Source organism: Dromiciops gliroides, chromosome 5 (genome assembly GCF_019393635.1).
Source record: "Dromiciops gliroides isolate mDroGli1 chromosome 5, mDroGli1.pri, whole genome shotgun sequence".
Lineage (NCBI taxonomy): Eukaryota > Metazoa > Chordata > Mammalia > Microbiotheria > Microbiotheriidae > Dromiciops > Dromiciops gliroides.
Window position 1 is genome coordinate 177,961,656 of NC_057865.1, and position 22,647 is coordinate 177,984,302.

Sequence of the window (22,647 nt, forward strand, 5' to 3'; positions counted from 1 at the left end):
GAGGCTCTCCAGTGTGTTTCCATGTAACCCAGATATTGGAGCTGTAAAAGGGCTTGTAACAAGGTTTAGTGCTATGATTAGATCATGTGGAGCACCTTGCTTTCATAACAGGCACTCAGTTGGAGCCAAGGCCTTAGGTGATGGTCATCTCTCTCTCTCTCTCTCTCTCTCTCTCTCTCTCTCTCTCTCTCTCTCTCTCTCTCTCTCTCTCTCTCTCTCTCTCTCTCCCTCCCTCCCTCCCTCCCTCTCCTCTCTCCTCTCATTTCTTCCACAAATTCCTTCTCCACATAAACGTTTCTGTACCAAAAGCCAAATCTTACAGACTTACATGATCACAAGGGGATATATTTTTAGATGCCTGAAGCTTTCATAACATCAAATTAAATGTAAAAATAGATGAAACACTTGCCTATTAATCTCTTTACATTTTTTTTTTACTTCTTTCTTGTGCTTCTGGAGAAATTGCTCCATTTTAATTCACCAAAGCAAATCTTCTCCTTCGGTGATTGTAAGTTACCTATGCTTAAGGCTAACAATTACCTGAAAAACCAGACATGTATTCTTTAACACAAAGGCTGAGATACACAGTAAAAACAGGACCTTCTGTGTCAGGTGTCAGTTATCTGGCAAGGGATGAGCAAGCTTTCAACATGACTGAACTTTACTGCCATAAAACTGCTGAAAAAATAAGGCACGACGGGAATAAAATCATTGTACTGTACCACAGTGCCACCAACATATGTAAAAGAACACCCCCTCAACTTAGTTCATATAATTGTTGAACCGGCTAGATGGTACACCTTTTCTTGACTGTTTCAGTGTGAAGCCAATGAATGTATAAATATTGGGTGATTGCACTTCTACAACTGCTAGCCAAATAATTATTCACTAGAAAAGTACCTATTTCTTTTTAGAAGAGAAAGAAAAAAAAGTGAAGTTGATTATCTAAACAAACAAAAAGATATATTCAAACCAGTTACAAGTCCTCAGTGGACTATACCAGTTGTGGTATTATGGAAATAATGGGGCATTATGGGAAGTTACAATCAATAAATCAAGCAGTAAAAATTTATTAAATGCCTACTAAGTTCCAGATACTGTACTTTTTGTAACTGATAAGTTCTCATAAGTTATAGCTGAGAGATTAATGCTGTGCAGCTCTGGAGAGAAAGCTTCTAACTACACATACATACACACACACACACACACACACACACACACACACACACACACACACACACCCCTACCTAGTTGTGACTCATCATCCTTATTTGTTTATGTATTGCCTGAGATGAAGCAGAAAAGATTCCCTCATCTCTATAACTTTTCTGATTTCTGTTCATCATTGGTTTGGATAAATGGATTTATTTGATATTCACCTTTGTGTAACAGGTATTTGGTGGGAAGGAATTGAAGCTTTGGATAAGATTTCAGAGCACTTATTCCCCATTAAGGGATAATGATCAGTAGTGCACCCTAAATCTTAAAATTATTACTTCTAGACTAACAATATTTAATGAAGCAGATAGCTATAATTCAAGACTGGAACCCTTTCTCTGAGGAGAGCAGAAAGATCATCTTTGTAGCCACAATATCATAATCACTTCCTGGAAGCAATTAAAACTTCCCTTGTAAAAGAGTATGCAGAAATATATAGTCATGCCTCCCATCTAGACAGAACCATGAGGATACACAAAAACCACATGGACAACCCATATACTTCTACATACAAACATACCTTACAATAATAAAGGCAGAAATGAGACAAAAAAGAAAGAAATGTACCTTACCCGTTAGTTTTTGTGTTTGTTTTGTGCTCATTCATTTGAATAGAAGACCCATAGTATGTTGTGAAGTGTGAGAAATGGCCCAATGTCTCAGGTCAAGAGACTATTTCTCACTTTAATGGAAGGCATCCTCAGAATTTTTCTTTGGACGGAGCATGGTGGAGGGAGTGGTGCAGATTGATAATCAGGATCTGACAGAAATTAAAGAGGACTTCCTAACCCCAAATCAGAATCCAATGGAAGCTTGGGACATTGATCTTCCTAGCAAGAGGAATAATTCGGTCACACTAAATGCCTATGGGCTGTAATTATTGGTTGTCTGTTCTGTGTTCTAAATGATTTTGGCCCTTGGAGAATCTGGAAGTTGACAGAGACACAACTCCTGGAGAGGAAAATGCTAGAGTTCTTTCCCAGTACAATGAGTATAAGAGAAACAGAGACAGAATGAGAGTTTGAGAGACATATAAACAAAGAGGCAGTACCCACCGATACCATGCAGCATCCAATAGAAATCTTTCAGTGCCCAACAGGCAACGATGTTGGTGGGGTGGGGGGAGGAAGGGGGAACTGTTAACATACCAGGAAATATTTCATATTTATTACCCTGAAATATTACCCCACCTGCCTAATCTCTAGCTACATATTCTCCATATCTGAAATTCCTAAGGGAGACCAATATATGTGGTAAGTAGGTGGAGCAATGGATAAAGTGCTAGGCTTGAAGTGAAAAAGAACTGAGTTCAAATCCAGTCTCACATATTTAATAGCTGTGTGACCCCGGGCAAGTCACTTAACCTCAGTCTGTTTCAGTCCCCTTAACTAGAAATTGGGGCTAATGGTACTTATGTCCCAGGGCTATTATGAGGATTGAATGAGATAATATTTTCAATGTACCTAGTATAGTGCTTGATAAATGATTAAATATTATCTAAAAATAGACACTTGATAAATAATTATTCCCTTCTTTTATTATTTCCCCTCCTCCAGACATAGTGTGAGACACTGCACCCTAGGTTTACATGGGGAAAAGGGGAGAGGGAATGCCTTTTATTTCACTAAATGACTTTGTTTTGAATTTAAGTTCTTTCTAGCCAAAGAATATTTTTCTCCCAGTATTTAGCACCATGCTAGGAATGTTGAAAATGCTTAATATGTGCTTGTTGATTGATTGGACTAATCATGTTCTTTGGTAAAAGTTACCATATTTGGGGCAACTAGGTGGCACAGTGGATAAAGCACCGGCCCTGGATTCAGGAGGACCTGAGTTCAAATTTGGCCTCAGACACTTGTCACTTATTAGCTGTGGGACCCTGGGCAAGTCACTTAACCCTCATTGCCCTGCAAAAAAAAAATAGTAATCATATATGTGGGGGCTTGTGAGATATGCTTTTGAATGGATATAGAACCAGTGAGTATCTTTAATGTGGTATATCTTTTCTGGAGGTTTGGAGCCAGGGGCAGGTAAAAATCACTTGGGAGGGGGGTAAAGTGATTTCTACAGGCTGTAGAAGAAGGTAAGTGGTTTGCCTGAATCAATGTCATAACTAAAACCAGAAGCCAGGTTTGCTCACATCAACTTTGATGCTCTTTCTCATGTCTCTAGCTGCCTCTCAGACATCATGAATTGTATGTTCAGTAGACATCTTAAACTCAGCATGTGAAAAATGGAACTCATTATCTTTTCCCCTAAACTTTCCCCATTTCCTACCTTTCCTATTACTGGAGAATGCAACATAATTCTCCCAGTCCCTCAGGCTTACAACCTAGAAGTTGTCCTCAACTCCTAACTCATTCTCACCTTCCATATCTAATCTGTTCTCAAGGCCTGTTGATTTCACCTTTACAATATCACTTCAGTATGTCCTCTTCTCTCTTCTGACAGGACTCTCACTCTGGTGTAGGCCCTCATCAACTCATGCCTGGGCTGTCAAAGTAATTTGATGGTGGGTTGGCTTGATTCAAGACGCTTCCCTCTCTAATCCATCCTCCACCCACCAAAGTAATTTTCCTAAGCATAGGTCCCACCACATGTCATACAACCCCCCTTCCCCCATTCCCACTCAATCAACTCTAGTGGCTCCCTGTCACTTTCAGGATCAAATTTATTTCTACCTGTTACCTAAAATCTTATAGTCTATGGGAAGCTTTTGTCAACCCCTCTTAATTCTAGTGTCTTCCCTCTTCATTATTTCTTCTATATCTTATGTAATGGCTAGTTTATGTATATTTGTTTGCTTGTTTCCCCCAAAAGATTGTGAGCTCCTTGAGGACAAGGTCTTTCTTTTGCCTATTTTTTGTCCTCAATTTTTAGCACAATGCCTGCCACATAGTAAATGATAAATAACTGTCTATTGTCTTACTGATTGACTTATATCTTATACACTACAGTATTCCTCCTTCTCTATTTTCTTTGCCCAGATTTACATTCAGATTTTAGGATTGGCAGAGGTGCAGGTGGTTGGAGACTTACAAGCATTTGCAGTGAAAATGGAATTCTACGCTGTTAATCTGGCACTTGAAAAAAATTCTGCTTCTTCATTTAGCTACAATTCTTTTAATAGCTGAGATTGTGACTGTAAGATTAATTTGGGGAATGTGACAGAATACATTACCTTGCTCAGATTGTTTTGTTGTTGTTAATGAGTTCCCCAAGAAAGAACCTCTGGTCAGGGTTGATTTTTTTTTTTCCCAAAGGGGTCTGAGAATTTCCCAAACTGCAGATGGTACAGGACAATGAATAATAAGTGGCATATTTTACCTTATAAAATTTAAATACTGATCTTCAGAACTTTTAAAATAAAACTGAGTGTTGAGGGAGGAGATAAACTTCTTTCTTTCTGGGTAGGAGCAAGCTTGCAGTTCTTTAGAATGCTTGGTCACTAAAAATCAGTTCCCTGAGAGTGGTAAAAGCCAGTTTTCCCCCAAGTTCCTTGGGCATTTTACTCCTAAATCTTGGTAGTCCTAAATCACAGTTTTTCTCTGTGAGATTCAGAAGTGTCAAGTTTAACTCTCCAGGATAATAGGATCTAGGAGAAGTGAATTTTAAGCTCTTCTGGATTATTTATTTTAAATTAAAGGGGGAGGGGGCAGCTAGATGGCACAGTGGATAGAGCACCAGCCCTGGAGTCAGGAGTACCTGAGTTCAAATCCAGCCTCAGACACTTAACACTTACTAGCTGTGTGACCCTAGGCAAGTCACTTAACCCCAATTGCCTCACTAAAAAAATTAATTAATTAATTAATTAATTAAAGGGGGAGATTAGTCAGCCATTACTTAGAATTGGGAGGTTGTTCAGTCTTAAAAACTGTAGTTATTGAGGAAGCCCAGGAGGGAGGCAGAATATTGATATTAAACTCATTGTAACTTAAAGAATATCCATTGTAACAGACATTTATTGAAATATGATTAATGATAATACTTCCTTTATTAATTTTGTTTATAATTTTGAATAAGAAGGTACCTATTTATGACATTAAAATACAATTACAGAAAATAGAGACATGAAAAAAACAAATTTTCTATGTCATTCCTTTTCAAGATCTTTTAATTTTTAGGATTTTTTCAGAATTGGTAAGTGAAATGCTATTCCTCTTAAACTTTCAACAAAACCTGATCAATTGTCAGCTTTCCTTTTTCCAATAGGAGTCCCACTTGCACAGTCTTGCTTATTTTGTGATTAATGGAAAACCAACCTTTGGACTCTATCAGGCCATTTTTGATAGTTATTTCTCTCTTTCTGGGACAATGAAATCTTAAAATTCAATCACTATAAGGTGAGTAATTAGAGTCCTGACTGAGCTGCTTCTAAGGTCCTGATTGGAGTACATAACTACAGGAATAAAGATTATGGTGAAAATACTTCTGAAATATATTTTTGAAAACTTAACTTCAATAGGTGAATGATTTATACTGATGGAGATCCCCTGCCACCTGAGTTTATAGTGTCTTTTTCAAGTTAACCAAACAAAAATCCTCAGATTTCCCCCACCTTTAATCAGCATCCTTGTATCTAATGTATACTAGTGTATTTATAATCAGAGATGATTATAGGCATAGGCGATATGTGTTTCCCAGGATTCTAAACTTATTTTTTCTAATGATTAGATTCAGCCATGTCCAAGCTTTTTTATTCTAGCTGTACCCTGAAAATATCAATGATATTTAGGAACTTCTGTGTGAATATGCAAAAGCAAGAAGAATGCAAGTAATGCAAAGTTCCTAAGCTCTAAGAAACTCATTGAGTAGGGAACCATTTTTGTGTGATGGAATTCTCTGTCAGTCTGGTGAAACCTATGCACCCTTTCTCTGAAGAATGTTTTTTTTTAATTCACATGATAAAATACATAGGATTACAAAAGAAGCCAATTATATTAATACATAATTTGTAACTAAGAAAAGTGGAATCATGTGTGATTTAGTGGCACATCTAAGAACTATATTAATTTTGAAGTAGTGATGAGCATCAATGATGTTTTAAGATATCCATATTAACTATAACATGACAAAATATCTGTTATTTTTTATTGGTGACAAAAATCACACATACTGCTAATATTACTGTGGTTCATGTTTGCATTCATAATTTAAGGGAATGCAAAGAATGAGAAATTAGTGAAAATAAAGATGTAATTTTTTTCTCATCCAACTTTGTGGATCCCCTGAAATTGATCCCTGAATTCCTTGTGGGTCTATCAACCTAGAATTAGGAACTCCCACTCTTAAGAGAAAGGCATATTCTTAAAAGACAGTATTAGGCATCTAGCTTCTTGCCAATTCTGAGATGTGAAATTATCATAGATTGACTGCCTGGTGATACAATGCATTTCTAAACCTTGGGGCAGTTTAACAACACGGCCATAGGGACACAAAATGCCCTGAGCTTTATCATGTGGGAATTATTCTCCTGTTCATCTCCTGAAGGACAGGACATTGAACTAGGAAACACTCTTACACATGAAGAGGGAGACTTCTTCAAGGCTATGGACCTCCATTGCCTCACTGCAACAAAGGCTTCTTCCCCTTCCTCTCCTCAGTTCTAACTTGGTCACCCTTTAGTTGCAGAATAATAAAGGGTGTGGTCAAAACAAAGTTTAAATATTCCAGGAAAGACAAAATACAAACCGTTTATAAGTGGAAAATTCAGATTCACTCTCCTAACAGAACTACAGTCTCTGCTCTTTTTCCCCAACAACCTCATGGCCCAATTGCATTACTTTCTAGACTGTGGTATCAGGCAGGGAGTAAAACTGCAGAATCTCTGTGCCTAAGTACTATCTGAAAGAACTCTTTATGATTTCTATGACACAAAACTGCTTCCAACATACTTCTTCTGGTTACAAAGTTATTTCTTCTGTTACTATGAATCTAAAAGTGAATGCAAAGGAGAAAGACAGGATAGGAGAAAAAATAACAATACCAACAACAGTCAATTGGTAAACATTTATTAAGAGCCTACTAAGTGCCAGGCACCAAACTAAGCAATTACTAGCATTTGTATAAAATATATAGTACTTTCTGAGGGGTTAAAAATGCTCTAACCTGGTCATGTGTTCCAGTAAAATGTACTCCTTTAACTGGCCTATTTTTGCACTGTGGGGGAGTTTCCAGCTGAGGAAGTTCATTACTGGTTAATCAATGGCATGTTGGCCTGGGTTCTCACCCCAGTCTTTGCGTATGCCATGTGACTGTGAAGCATCATATGTGAACTTGCTTGCCTGACAGCTGTCAACTGTAAATGGCCATATGTAATGATGAGTAAAGTTGTTGTCAACTGTCAATAGGCCATATGTAATGATTTGTAAAGTTACAGACAGCAGCCGGCTCAGACACATAATGAAGAAAGAAAAATTCCTTTTTCCTAAGGGAATCTTAAACAGGTATAGTTGGTAGTAAGAAGAACTACAAGAGAATTTGTTTGCTATGTGTCTCTCTAAATCCCAATTTATGTTGTGATCTCTGAGTGACTGAGTGGGTAAAATGTTAGAATTTGATTCAAGAAAACTAGAATTCAAATCCTACCTTAGGAACATATTATGTGATCCTAGACTATTTACCTAATTTCTCTCATCTCATAACATTTGATTTTTATTGTCTCCCTTTTTATCCCATTTTCCATTATATTCCATTTTGAGATCTCTTCAGATAATCATTAGAAATTTGTGAAGCTTAAAGATTATTGAAAGAAAAGTATCATATTGACACAAAAATAAGTTTGTTTTTTTTCATATAAGGTATTTTATTTTTTCTGTTACATGTAAAGATAGTTCTCAACTTTTGTTTATACAAGCTTTACAATTTCAGATTTTTCTCCCTCCCTCCCCTCCCTCCCTCCCCCCTCCCCTAGACAGCAGGTAATCTGATATAGGTTATATCTATATATCTATATATCATATCCATATACATATAGATAGATATATACACACATATATATATACACATAATAACATTAATCCTATTTCTGCATTAATCCTGTTACAACAGAAAAAATCAGAGCAGTGATGCAAAACCTCAAAATAGAAAAAAAAAAAACAGCACCCAAAACAAAAGAAATAGTATGGTTCAATCAGCATCTATACTCCACAGTTCTTTTTTTTTTTCTTGGATTTGGAGATCCTCTTCTATCATGAGTTCCCTGGAACTCTTCTGTACCATTGCATTGGTGAGAAGAATATAGTCCATCACAGTACGTCAACACTCAATGTTGATGATACTGTGTACAATGTTCTTCTGGTTCTGCTCATCTCACTCATCATCACCTCACCCATGACCCTCCAGGTTTCTCTGAACTCCTCCTGCTCATCATTTCTTACAGCACAATAGTATTCCATTGTATTCATATACCACAACTTGTCCAGCCATTCCCCAATTGATGGGCACCCCCTCAACTTCCAATTCCTTGCTACCACGTAAAGAGCAGCTATAAATATTTCACAAAAATGAGTTTTTAAAAGTTTTTCAAACATAAAACAAAATAATTGAGAAAAGTCAAGTCAAATGCAAATTTATTGAGAACCTACTATGTGCTAGGCACTGTGCTAAACACTGGGCATAAAAAGAAAGGCAAAAACAGAAAATAAAATCATAAACTACTACATTATTCTGATTTAAGGTTCAGTATCCAAAATGGAATTGGTCTAGTAGGAAAAACTTCAAATCTCAAAAGCTACGAATTGTATTCAGTTCAATTCAATTAAAAAATTTCTGGGGGCAGCTAGGTGGCACAGTGGATAAAGTACTGACCCTGGATTCAGAAGGACCTGAGTTCAAATCCAGCCTCAGACACTTGACACTTACTAGCTGTGTGACCCTGGGCAAGTCACTTAATCCTCATTGCTGTCCCCCCCCAAAATTCTTATGTACCTACTCAGCTAAGTGCTGAGTATAGAAAGATTAAAACAACACAGTCCCTATCTTAAAATAGACTTTATTATACTGGGAGAAATGACATTTACTCAGATAGATAAATGCAAATTTTGTAAAAGTAAAAACAAATGTATTTTTGAGGGGGCAGAGAACACTAGAAACTAGGGAGATCTGGGGATAACCTGGCCTAGGAAATGGCACTTGAGCTGAGCTTTGAAGAGAGCTAGAGATTTCAAGTAGTAGAGTTGAGCAGGGAGAGCATTCAGAGCCTATGCAAAGATATGGAGGTGGGAGAATAGAAAATGTGTTGCAGCCAACTTTGACACTGGGTGTGTGTTAGAGAGAATCATATAAAATCAATTCAGAAAGATAGGATCGAGATAGATTATGGACTTTACATGTCAAACAAAGGAATTTGTATTTTATTCCAGAGCCAATTGAGTTTCTAGATTTAATTGACCAGAGTAGTGGATAGTGGTGTAGTAGATATAGAGCACTGGGCCTGAAATCAGGAAGTCCTGAGTTCAAATCCAGCTTTGGCCACTTACTAGTTGTGTGACCCTGGGCAAGTCACTTAACCCTATTTACCTTAGTTTCCTTATCTATAAAATGAGCCAGAGAAAGAAATATCAAACCACTCCAGTATCTCTGCCAAGAAAAACCCCAAAAAGGTCATGCAGAGTCAGACAGGACTGAAACACCTGAACAACAACAGTGGTACTTGTGCTTTAGGCATATCAGTCTCGCAGGTGTATGTATGGAAGATGAATTGCAGACAGGTAAATATCAAAGCAGAAAGACCAAATAGTTGGCTATGGCCTTTGCCAGATAACAGATGATCAATATCTGAATTAGGGTGATGACCATGTGAATGATGAGAAAGGGACAAATGTGGAAGATATTAGGGAGATAGAATCAATAAGATCTGGCAACTAATTGGATGGATATCTGGGATAAGGGAGAGTCAAGAGTCAAGGTTGGCTAAGAGCCACACACCTAGCTTGGTAACAACTTTAAAAGAAATAGAGAAGGAAGAGAGTTGGATTTTGTTTGTTTGTTTTGTTTTGTTTGTGTGTGTGTGTGTGTGTGTGTGTGGGGTTGTTGAAGAAGTGGAGAAGAAACTAAAAAGTTTAGTCTTAGACATGTTAAATTTGAGATGCTTATGGGAAAGCTGGACCAACACATCCTGCAGTTAGTTGATGATGGAGTTAATTGACTTTAACTCAGGAGAGAGGTGATGCCTGAATATACAGATTTTGGAGGTATCTGAATCAAGATGATATTACACCCCTGAAAGCTGATAAATTCACTAAGAAAAAATCCTGAATTTTGACTCAGGGAATCTGTGCCAGTCCCACTTTTGCTGCCTGTTACTTGTGTCACCTCCAGTCCTCAATTTGCTCATTTGCAAAATGGGAAAGCCTGGCCCTCCTATGTTTACAAATTTGGACTTCTAAAATCGTTTCCAGCTCTATAGTCTATAGAGGGTGAAATAATTTTGTTCAAGTGAAATATAATATTATGCTTATTTAAAATGATTGTGAATAGACAATGAATCCATTTATTCCTCACCTCTCAAATTTATTGTTTCTTGGGTAAGTTTTTAATGTCTTTTTATTTTTCACCAGCATCCCATTTTTCTTTGAATAATCTTTGATTTCTAAGCACCTTCTAATCATGAATCGAGGAGACCTTAATATTGAATATGGGGGTGGAGGAAAATGGGGAAAAAAGAGCCAGAATGCTATAATGAAAATCATATAATTGTAACCTGGTAGAAAATGTTTTTGTCACATCTATACTGAAACAAAAATGCATCCTATGAAGTGTTTTTTGTTTTTGTTTGTTTGTTTAATCACTAGTAAAGAAGAGTCCATTAGGTTTTTTTACCAGGTTCTAATTCTTAAGGAGCTTTTCCTTACATTGAACTGAAATCTGCCTCTCTTGAAATTCCACCCATTATTCTAGTTCTGACCTTGGAGGCCAAGAAGAAAAAAGCAAGAAATGAAAACAAAACAAATAAAAATTCCTAATAATTCTTATACATTATAGTCCTACATATACTTGAAGACATCTATCCCATCTCTTCTTTTCCCTCAAATATTTCCTTCTCCAAGATAAACATTCCTATTTTCTTAATCAGTTCTTAACCAGATCCTTGAGCTAGATCCCAAGTAACATGGTCCAGCTCTAAATATTTTTACTATATTGTATGTCTTTTAAATGCTCATTGTTGTCTTGGGGCTTATAATTATTCATATTTATGTGGTACTTGACATTTTTAAAGGACTGTCCTAACAACTACCCCATGAAGAGAATATTATTTGTATTATTATGACCATTTCCCAGATGTGAAATGGAGGGAGGCTCTTAGAAACTAAACCACTTGCCTATAAATTCACTGTTACTAAATGACTGAGGTTAGATCAAACCTTTGTCCCCTGACTCTGGGTCCAGTTTTCTTTCTGCTATGATATGCTGTTCCTTATGATAAATGCTGTTGGGTTACTGAGGATCACTCCTTCTGACCCTTTGGATTTATACGTATCTCCCTGCTCTATCCTTGTCTTATCCATATGGCTTACATGGATACATGGATAAAATCTAAATGTTGGTTTTGAATGGACATGATATGGCATCCTTCAGAGCCAAATGAAAACTGGAGACAAAGGCAGACAGAAATAGAGAGAAGAAAATAGAAGAAAAAACTAATAAAGGAAATTTTTAATGAACTAAGGAAAATGGCATTTACTGTGTCATAACTAGTTTAAGATCAAACTAGATACATTCAGTTCCTTCTAACTTGATATTAATAATATATGTGTATATAATATTTATAGATGTTATATACATATCTTAGCTACATATAGTCTCTTTGCAAATAGATTGTATTGGTTCATATAATCATAGATTATTGATTTACAGTGGAAAGGACCTTATATGTCTTGCCCAGACCCTTTCACTTTACACATTAGGAAATTTACTCAGGGTTTTGACAACTTGTTACACAATGTGTGGCAAAGATAAGATTTAATACAGATTCTCTTATTCCAAATCTGGTGATATTTCCACTATGACAGGGCTGTCTCTCCTTCTTTTGTATCCAGATTCTTACATATGCAAATGAAGGTGGAAGGTGAGCAACTTTACCAGTTTGGCTTGCAAATAGCCACCAAATGTTTCCTTAGCTTCGATTCTCTCCCTACTCTAATTCATCCTTCAAACAATTAACAAAATAACCTTACTTTTACACAGATCTTACTTTTTTCTTTCCTCTGCTTAAAATCTACTTGCTACAATGGTAAATACAGACTCCTTAATCTTCCAGTCAAGGCCTTCCAACATATGGCCATACCTTTCTGATAGTTTATGCTACTCTTCTTGCTCACTCTATATATCAACTGAACTGTTTTCTAGCCTTATCCTATCATCTCATGGCACTGCACATTTGTGTAAACTGTCCCTTATCCAAACAATGCACTCATCAATTACTCATCTCCATCTTTCACAATTTTTTTCTTCTTTCAGGGATCAACTCAGGTGCCCCTTCTTTCCTCCCTGAATCTTTCCTTAATCCCCTCAGTTAAAAAGTGCTTTCTCCCACTTACTGCATGCTAGGTCTCTCCTTTTTTCTTATCACAATCTACTTTGTCAAATTCACCTATGTATATATCATCTCCCTGATACCACCAGAATTTAAATTTCTTATAGGAAGACTTACATGAACTGATGCAAAGTGAATTAAGCAGAATAATAAAAAATAAAGTAAAAAAACCAATATACTCAATGATTAGACCCGTTGTGTAAATGAAAAGAACAGAAATTTTTTTAAAAAATGAAATTGTATGTTATGTAATAACTAATTTGGCCATGCAGAAGAAGTTTTTTAAAAAAATCTCCTTCCTCTCTCCTTTGCAGAAGTGGAGGACTATAGATGTGGAACATTCTATCATATTCCACTAATATATTGCTCAGATTTTTTTGATTCTTCTTTTTAAATTTCTTTATTCTTTCTTGTGAGGGATGGATATCTGGGTAGGGCAAGGAAGGAAGACTTTATTTTGAAATGAAGATGATATAAAAACAAATGAACGATAGCAATGACATTTTTCAAAATGTCTGTTTCTTGTAGATAGGAACTGAGTAACTTTTTTTCTTAATCTTAGTATCATATCCCAGTGTCTAGCATAGCATTTTGACTATAATAAGTGCTTAATAAGTATTTGTTGAATCGAATTGTGTAAAGATAACCATTGTAGTATGATGCTTTAAGCACAACGTGCTAGGTTATAATAGGAACAAGAAGAGTGAAATTCAGATGAAACTACTGGGAATATGTAGGTGGGTAAAGTGTAAGTTAAATTTATCCTGTTCCTTACCATTTGGAATTTCGTCAGGTTATTTGTAGTAATTGCATATGGTGAATGCATTGAAAAGTCACACGTCTTCTTTTTGCTTGGTATCCTTTGAATCTGAGAGGAAAGGCTATTACAAGCAATGCAACAATAGCACCAGTTTCTCATGTATCCATTTCTGAAGTCTTAGCATGCCTTCACTTAGAGATTTTGAGATGAGAAGCACATAAGAGCCAATGCTTGGAAAGCACCCTTTAATGGAGAGGGACAAAAACAAGAACATTTACAAGTCAATTAAAAACATCCACATTTACCTCCAAAAATAATATGGCTTATATTTGAAAGAACTGTCTAAATGTTAACCCTTAAAATAATTTACAAAGTTAGTGATTTGGGGGTATATTTTAATTTTATAATGCCTTTAAGATATGAACAAATATGCAGTGGAGTTATAATTCTGTGCCCGAGAATATAGTGGATTTTGTTTATATGTTCATGCCATTTGAAAGATGACATTTTTCACAGAGAGAGAATATTCAGATGGTAGATATACATTGTAGAGCAGAGAAATATAATGTGTTGTTTATTTTTAGCACAGGAGGTCCCTGTCAGTTTGTTGGCACCTTTGTAATATAGAATCCCAGTAAATACTGTATTTATCTAGATATTCTTTGTCTCATTATAGAAGATGTGCCGGGGAACATTCCAAGTGCACAGAGCTACATATGTTTCAGATATAAGGAGGGACATTGAGCAGAGGGAGAGGGGAGATTTGGTATAGAGCAATAGGAGGAGAGGGAGATTCTTTGGAAAGTTAGGATAAATTGTTCATATTTGTTATGTTTGTATCTCATGGTCCTCTGTTCTTTCCCTTTCTTTTTTTCTGAACCCAAAGTAAAATTTGACAGCAGCCTTCTCTCATTACGAAAAATGGTCCCCAAAAAAGTAGACCTAAGAACTATTCTCATTCTCAGGAGACCTTGGTCTTACATAAAAATTTTGAAATTATTATCTTACTGAAAAATTGAAACTGTCACTACCTGCCAGGTTTGGACTTCCTTTCGATATTTTTCATTTTATTCTCTGTCTTGAAGCATTCTAAAAGATCTAAGAATGCCCTGCAATAGGTCCTTCATGGTTCATATGAGAATAAATGTTTTCCTAAATTTCCTTTGAGATTATTATAGAAATAGTTGTACATTATCATGGCATGCACAGAGAGCTGGATGCTTCAATAAGGGAGAAGAGCAGAACTGTAGAAAAACCTTCTTTATAATGAAATTATTTTAATACCTTTCAGGCAAGAAATTAGTTTCATCAAGAAAATTGATTTAATTTAGAAGTGTTGCAGCATTTATAACCATATCCAGGTTAAACATTTTTCACTACTCATATATCAGAAAATAGCTTCTAACCAGGATAAAACCCCAAATCAATTAGTTCAGTTTAAGGTTTTCAAATTTTATTAATACTCTTCCCTATTTTTATACATTTCTTTTACAGTGAAACTCTCTGAGGTTCCTCACACATTTTTGTAAAACAAGAGAGTGATTTACTTAGAGTTTTCATTTGCCCATACTACTGCCCGGAAAAAAAAATGGGTCAATAACAATCACAGAATCGTTCAGCTTAGGGTGCTAGGACAGGGACTTGATAATCTTTGTACTCTGTACCAATCTTCTTATCCTTCAAATGATTCATTTTCATGAAAGCTTTTTACAGTACTGGCTTATGTGGAACTTTGCTGATGTAGAAGTATGTACCTTGAGTATCCCTTCTCATGCATCATGCCATCCCTAAAAAAAAAACAAGAAAAAAAATCTACTCTAGGTTCAAGGCACTGTTGGTTAGCACCCAGCCAAAAACCATAACTTACAAGCTTTTGCAAATGTTTCTTTTTATCAGGCAGACAGAGGACTTAGTGCTAACAAGAGACATTCAACCAAACAACATAGTAAATAATGTGACAATCAAAGATTCCATCCATGCACCATGGGAACCATTCCATAGGTTAGCACACAGGTAGGAGGGGGAAGATACATATACTGAGAATACTTAACCGCATATAGAAGACATGAATGGGGTGTGGCAATTCTTAGCACATTGTTTATTAGGGTAGTAGCCTAGGCATTGTGAAGAATGTAGGTAATTTTGATGCATATATTTTATATTAGGAGGAATTTTCCAGTATCATCTTGATTATAAGATAAAATAGTGGATACAGTGTTGTTCTTGTAAAGTAAGGAACATCTAGGTCCAGATCTGTCAAAATATACATATTCATTACAATCCATCCTTCACTCAGTGATAGAGAAGGTTTTTCTAAAGTAGGGTTTGAATATTTTAACCTTTCCAGTCCCCACCCACCCACCCTGCCTATGTACTCCATTGCCTCTCCATAATTTCTTGGATTAAATATAAAGTCCTCTATTTGTCTATTAAAACTCTTCATAACTTTGCCCTTTGCTACCTCTCCATTCTTCTTAGACCTTACTCCTTCCAAGCATTGCAGCATCATTAGTCTATTTGCACTTCCTGGAATAGAGTCTCTATACCTTTGGACTAGTTATCTCCATGCCCTAAATGCTCTGCTCCCTCTTCCATCCCCCTCACTTCTTCCTTGTTTCCCTGGCTTCCTTTAAAACTAAGCCCACAGCTCATCTTTAGCAGAAGGCCTTTCCTGGTACACTGAGGTACTACTAATCATTTTTTTTTTTTTTTAGTGAGGCAATTGGGGTTAAGTGACTTGCCCAGGGTCACACAGCTAGTAAGTGTTAAGTGTCTGAGGCCGGATTTGAACTCAGGTACTCCTGACTCCAAGGCCGGCACTCTATCCATTGCGCCATCTAAATTACCTTAATCTGCCCTCTGTAGGTCATGTATGTACCTAATAACTTACTAGTGTCCACATAGTAACTTGCCTTCCTCATTACAGTGTAAGTTCCTTGAGGGCAAGGACTCTTCTTTTTCTTTCTATTCTTTGTATCTCCAGTGCTCAGCACAATGTCTGGCACATAGTATGTGTTTAATAAATTCTGGGGGGCAGCTAGGTGGTGCAGTGGATAAAGCACTGGCCCTGGATTCAGGAGGACCTGAGTTTAAATTTGACCTCAGATACTTGGCACTTACTAGCTGTGTAACCTTGGGCAAGTCACTTAACCCTCATTGTCCTGCAAAGAAAAAATTTAAATTAAATAAAAAATAAATAAATTCTGATATCACATTCTCTAACAAAAGGCAGACATCTGACGTGTTTGTCATCCAAATAATGGAGATAATACCTATGATACCTATCTCCAAGTGTTGTCATAATCCTCAAATAACATAACATATGTAAAAGTACATTATAAACTTTAAGGAATAATGGAAGTAATATCTTTATCTGGCTTCATTTTGGGACTTTAAAATTTAGGAAGCATAAAAAAATGGAATAGTATCATAAAAACAGGATTACCTTTTACATAAAAGTAATAAAGGAAATCAAGATTTCTTGAAGGAAAGGATGATATATTATTCTCAACAAATGCTTACTCTATGCCTGGACAATTTATAGGTAAAAATGTTGACCAGTGTAGGGTACACAGAAATTTTTTTTTTATATTGAATAGAATTTATTTTCCAAAATACATGTAAAAACAAATTTTAACATCAATTTTTTAAAAATTTGTGTTCCAACTTTGTTTTTAAGAACAAAACAAAACAGGGCTTTCATATACTAAAGTTTTCTAAAAATGTTTCTTGCTGTGTACAGAAATCATGAAATGCTATGAATTGAACCTAGTTTTGACCCTAGCTATCAGTGTGATTTGTTGGCTCATAGAATCAATTATCAGAAAGTTATTTTCTGCAAACCAAGGACCATCTCCAAAAAAGGTCTGCATAGAAAGTTTATCAACTAAAATCCAGACTGATCAGAATAAGAAATAAATACTTTTTTTTCTAAGTTGGTTAGAAAATTAGAAATTGGATTGTGAGGTATTTAAGGGTTATATACTCCTGGGAATGCAATGAAACAATAGTCACATGTTCCAGAGAAGGAGTGTCCTAATGGACAACTCATTCCCAATCAGAAGTCACTTGCTTTGAAGCTAACAGTCTTATCAAGATGATACAAACCATATTGTCCTTATTCAAAAGAGTTTTTTTTTTTTAAAGACCTCTTAGGCTTTTGATAGTTTCCTCTCATGTGTTATGCCCAATATGCTTATTCTTAGTGCTGTGAATGTGGCTCCATCTTAGTAGATCAGTCCCTAAGTGTGATATGATTTCTATTTTGTGTTTTTATACTAATATAGGATTGTTTTCAGAATGTCCTAGTGAGGACATTCTTGTTCATTGCCTCTGTTCTTATATATCTAGGAGCACAATCAACTATTATCAGATTTTATCCCCTAGCCTGGATAAACCATCATTGAATTCAGGGCAGTTGTAATCATCCAGGACACTAAACTGATTTCCCTAATTTCTTTAGTTCACTTTCTAGTCATCCTATAGAGATACAATGTCATATATGACCTTAATATTGCATCTTCATTATAAGTCATCATCATCATTATCATCAGAGCTTAGCACAGTGTGTAGCACACAGTAGATGCTTAATAAATGTTAATTGAATCATCATCATGATCATCGAAAACTCTGATTTCATAGAATTTTAAGGTTTGTTGGGCACTTTACATTTCTCATCTTATACTCATAACAACCCTGGGAAGTAGGTCCTATTATTATCCCCAGTTTACAGATGAGGAAATTGAAGAAAACAGAGATTAAGTGACTTGCCCAGTGTCACATAGCTAATAAGTATCTGAGGCTGGATTTGAATTCAAATCTTCTAGAAACTAGGTCTGAAGCTCTATCCACTGTATTACCAAGCTAATTTTCTCCATCAGTCCCACAGAACATTAGGTGAATTTAATTGTATAGTCAACTGATGTCATGAGGACATCTTGTTTAAATCACTGAGTCATGGAATAAAGATTCTATGTAATTCGATGTAGTCTAATGTACTTAAGGTAAAATTCACATAGCATAGTCATTTCTATGGAGAAAATATAAAATAAAAGAATCCAGAGTAAATGTTACTGTAGTCTCCTGATGTGTCCTCATAGTGCAGAGGCTAATCTGGCCCTTTAAAGAAATGCAGCAAAACCTAAACTCTGTTAGGCTCTTCCTGGAAGCTGGAAAGACCTCATGCTTGGGCCCTGTGATGGACTTGGTGTCTATTTTCTTTGAATAGCCCAGCTACATTCAAGGACACTCATCATCAGATTGGGTCCAGCATAATGAATGTTTTGGCTTCAGCAACTCTTGAAGGTCCTCTGCCAAATTACAAAAGGGTTGTGTTCTACACTAGTGGGGGGAATATACTCGCACTGATGCAATCACAGATTCTTGAACTATTGACTTGTAGTAGCAAACATTTCATAAAACAGCATAACTGAAAATATGAATTGCCTTGACTCACCATTGAAGGTAAGCTTTTCAGGGTGAAATTTAACTGCTTGGTAATGCATAGTAAGACTCTGAGAATAGTTATTTGGAATAGAAAACAAAAATTTCTATTATTGATTTTGTTGTTTAGAAATAGTCAAGCTATTTATCATATAGGAATTCAATCAATACAGCATCCTTGTTAAAAATAAGGGATTTAAGATACTCAGACTTACTTGAGATTTTGATTTTGCCAAATGAAAACCTTGGCATTTACCAGCAATTCTTATAGCTGAATTGCTTGGGGCTAGTTTCCATGTAGAAAAATGATTATTTTGTGGGAAATATTGTTTAATGAGATCTTTAAAACCCCAAACATTGAATTTTGATGATTTATATTGATAAACCAAGAATTGGTAGACCACAGTGGCAAGAAAATGAAATGCATTGTTTTCAATGGAATATTGAATTCAGGATCAAGAAATCTAGATCTTCCCAGATCTCTCAATGATTTACTATAGCTGTTGCTTTCTAAGAACATTTTGTCAATTTCCCAGTTTTGAGCTAGCAAGAGGATTTACAAAGAGTAAAAGCAAGATCATCATTTTAGGTAAGGTAGTATGAAGTTTACTGGCAGAAATTCACTATTATTGCTACCATATTTTAAAAAATGAATAGCCAGTCTGTAAATATAATGTCAATGCTTGTCAGATTTATATTCCTCATTTTATCCTGGTGTCCTTTACATATACATATATACATACATATAAATATATACATATATGTATTTGTGCACATACATATATCTGTGTGTACACATGTATAAATATATACATATACATACATACACACACACACATTTTGCCAGTATTAGCATGAGGCATTATATCTTGAGCTCTGTATTTCCTCTGTGGCTGCACAGTTTTATTTATTCTGTCTCCTCCATCCTTATTTCACATATAAACTAAGAATCTTGTTTTGCAGGGAAAGGATGAGGTTAAATCTTCCTGTTTAGATGGGAGAAGGGAAAGACAATAATGAAAATCAATTGCAGGGATATGTTTAAACCAAGTTCTGGATGTTAGTTGAGAATTCACCAGAGTGAACATGGGCTATTTTTCTTTCTCTTTCACTACTGAATTCGACTTTCTCTTTTGAGTGTAACCTGGCATATTAGACACTTCCAAGGGCTTGTTCCTGGGAAGTTTTTCAGGTGATTTCAGTTTAATGCAACCAGATAATTGTCGCTCTAGGGCTTGGTTAAGTTGTAAAGCTGCTAACCCAGCGAACAATATTACCCAATCACATGTTGTGCTTAAAGGAGAGACCTCTGCCTTTAATAGTCTCTCCCCATGCTTGTGACTTCTAGTTTCTTAAGTCCTATAAAAATGAAGCATACCAAGTTAATATTAAGCTCTGAAAAAAAAGCAAAAACAACAAGAAGAAGAACACCAACACCAACACCATCACTGCCAACAACAACAACAAAAGACTTGAGCAACATAGTATTGGGGAACCAACTCAATATAAAATGTAAGCCACTTCCCAAAGACAAAGGTTGCTGGTGTGTGTGTGTGTGTGTGTGTGTGTGTGTGTGTGTGTGTGTGTGTGTTAGGTTCTTCTTTACTCTTTCCTCATCTATAAGAAAGCTCTTTGTTCAGAGACAAAAAAAACTGACAATTTTTCTAGAGCCAAGATACTATACAAGTAGGCATACACCAAGCATTTTACAAATGACATCATCAATTACCATCATCATTATTTGGTAGAATCCTCTTTTTCTGTAGTGTGGTTATTCACTCTCCATATTTATTCTGCTCAGATCCTCTTCTGAACAGCAATTGTAATGTAATATTGAATGATGACGAAGTTGTATTTCTAAAACTTGGTGCATATTCTACTGACCTCAACCAATTTTTAAAAATTTCTGTTGTATTTATAGTTAAGCAAATGCTTAGAAATAAAAGGCAAATCCATTAGCTTATAGACCCTTTTACAATTTCCTGTGTCCTACACTACAAACAATCATGGGAGAAAAGATAACAGACATTAAAATAGTGACAGTTTCTTTGTCAGTATGTGACACTGCTTGTTAGAGGTTCAGAGAAAGACCCAATTTGGGAAGCACCCTTGTAGACTGCTCAAAATTGAAGATCTAGAAGTACAAAGGAATCCCAACATATGGGAGATGCAGAAGAATTAGTGAACTAGAATCTAAGACAATACTGATATGGGTTTACAAAAGGATAGTTTCATTTACAAATAGAGGGGAAAATCAAAGTAAAATCAGGAATTTTAGTCTTATTAGATTATAAACTCCTTGTGAGCATGGGTTGTATCATTTTTCATCTTTGTATCACCAGAATGTACCTCAGTGTCTTGTACATATTCCCAGCTTATCATAAATGCTTGTGTGAAGTGAATGTAATGGAATTGAAACAGATAGTACTACCTAACTATAACATACTAACTGCAATCCCTGCCTCAGATAACTTCACACTTTTTCTTATTTCACATAAAAGATGTGTGGTGTGGCTAATTCTTCCCTCAGTGACTAAGAGAAGGTTATTCTATGTATAGGCAAGAGAATCCTTTCCCTCTGATTCTTTCTGCTGGATCCTAATGAGAGACATAAGGTAATTAGAAATCCTGGCATCTGGAGCAAATTCATTTGAGTGGGTGGGCAAACCAGAGGACCCTTGGCTCTCAGGACACAAGGACCCAAGAGGAGGAGGCAGAGACTCTAGACTCAATGGATAGGAATATCTGAAAACTTTTTCCATAGAGGTTGCCAGAGGAGGGAAGAGAGGGCTCCAGATTGGGAAATGGTTACCATATGATGATCCTGGATGAATTGTATGAAAATCATGACATGGGTCCCCAAGGTTTTTTAGCCTGATGTGGGGTACAGAGCAAAATATGTCTTATTTTGGTGTAGTAGTGTCCAGCTTCTCCCCTCTCTGTACTCCTGAGGAGTCATGGTAAACTATCCTGATTCTCAGTGGAAACAACCAGCTCATCTGATAGAAGAGAATCAGAAGAGGGGGTGCCATGGTGACAGGAAATTGGGGTATATATAACCTAAGATCAGAAATTGGACCTCATGTTTGGTATGGGGCTGGGGGAGAATGGGATGAGGTGAACCAGAGAAGCAACATGGGAAGGAGCTTCTTAACCTGGCTTACGTGACATTATCCATAATCATTGTCCTGATCACTTCTGCTCTAGTTATTGCTCTGGTCATAATTTTCTGGGCCTGCCAACGAAAGATTAGATGCTTTGTTTTTGTAGTGATGTGTCTAAAATGTGCAAGGAGCAAGTTTGTTTTCTCTTTTCCTTCTGCATTACTGGTCATGCTCTTTCTTGCCTGTTTTTTCTCTCTTGTAAAGGAAAGAAAATTAGGCTGATAATTGTAACTTTTTACACAATGATTGCAGTAGTCATTTATACCTGAGACAATTCCAGTGTATAGATGATTTAAAATTGTTTTCAAATATATAATTTCATTGTAACAGTTATTTACTGACTGTTTATTCCATCATCAGTACTGTGCTAAGGGAGTAAGATAATGAGCAGTACAAAGAAAGCAAGATTCAGCCCAATCTTCAGTGCGGCTGTAACATACTTAGTAAATGCCATATTCCTATAGGGTACATCATACAATGAGGTATTAAATGTTCAAGTAAGCCAGATAGACAGTATTAATATTTTT

At 36.1% G+C, this 22,647-nt stretch overlaps 1 pseudogene; it reads left to right on the forward strand.

The window, feature by feature from the left end:
* Positions 1-1,942: 1,942 nt before the first annotated feature.
* Positions 1,943-22,647, forward strand: part of LOC122728870 — a 49,252-nt pseudogene continuing 28,547 nt past the window's right edge.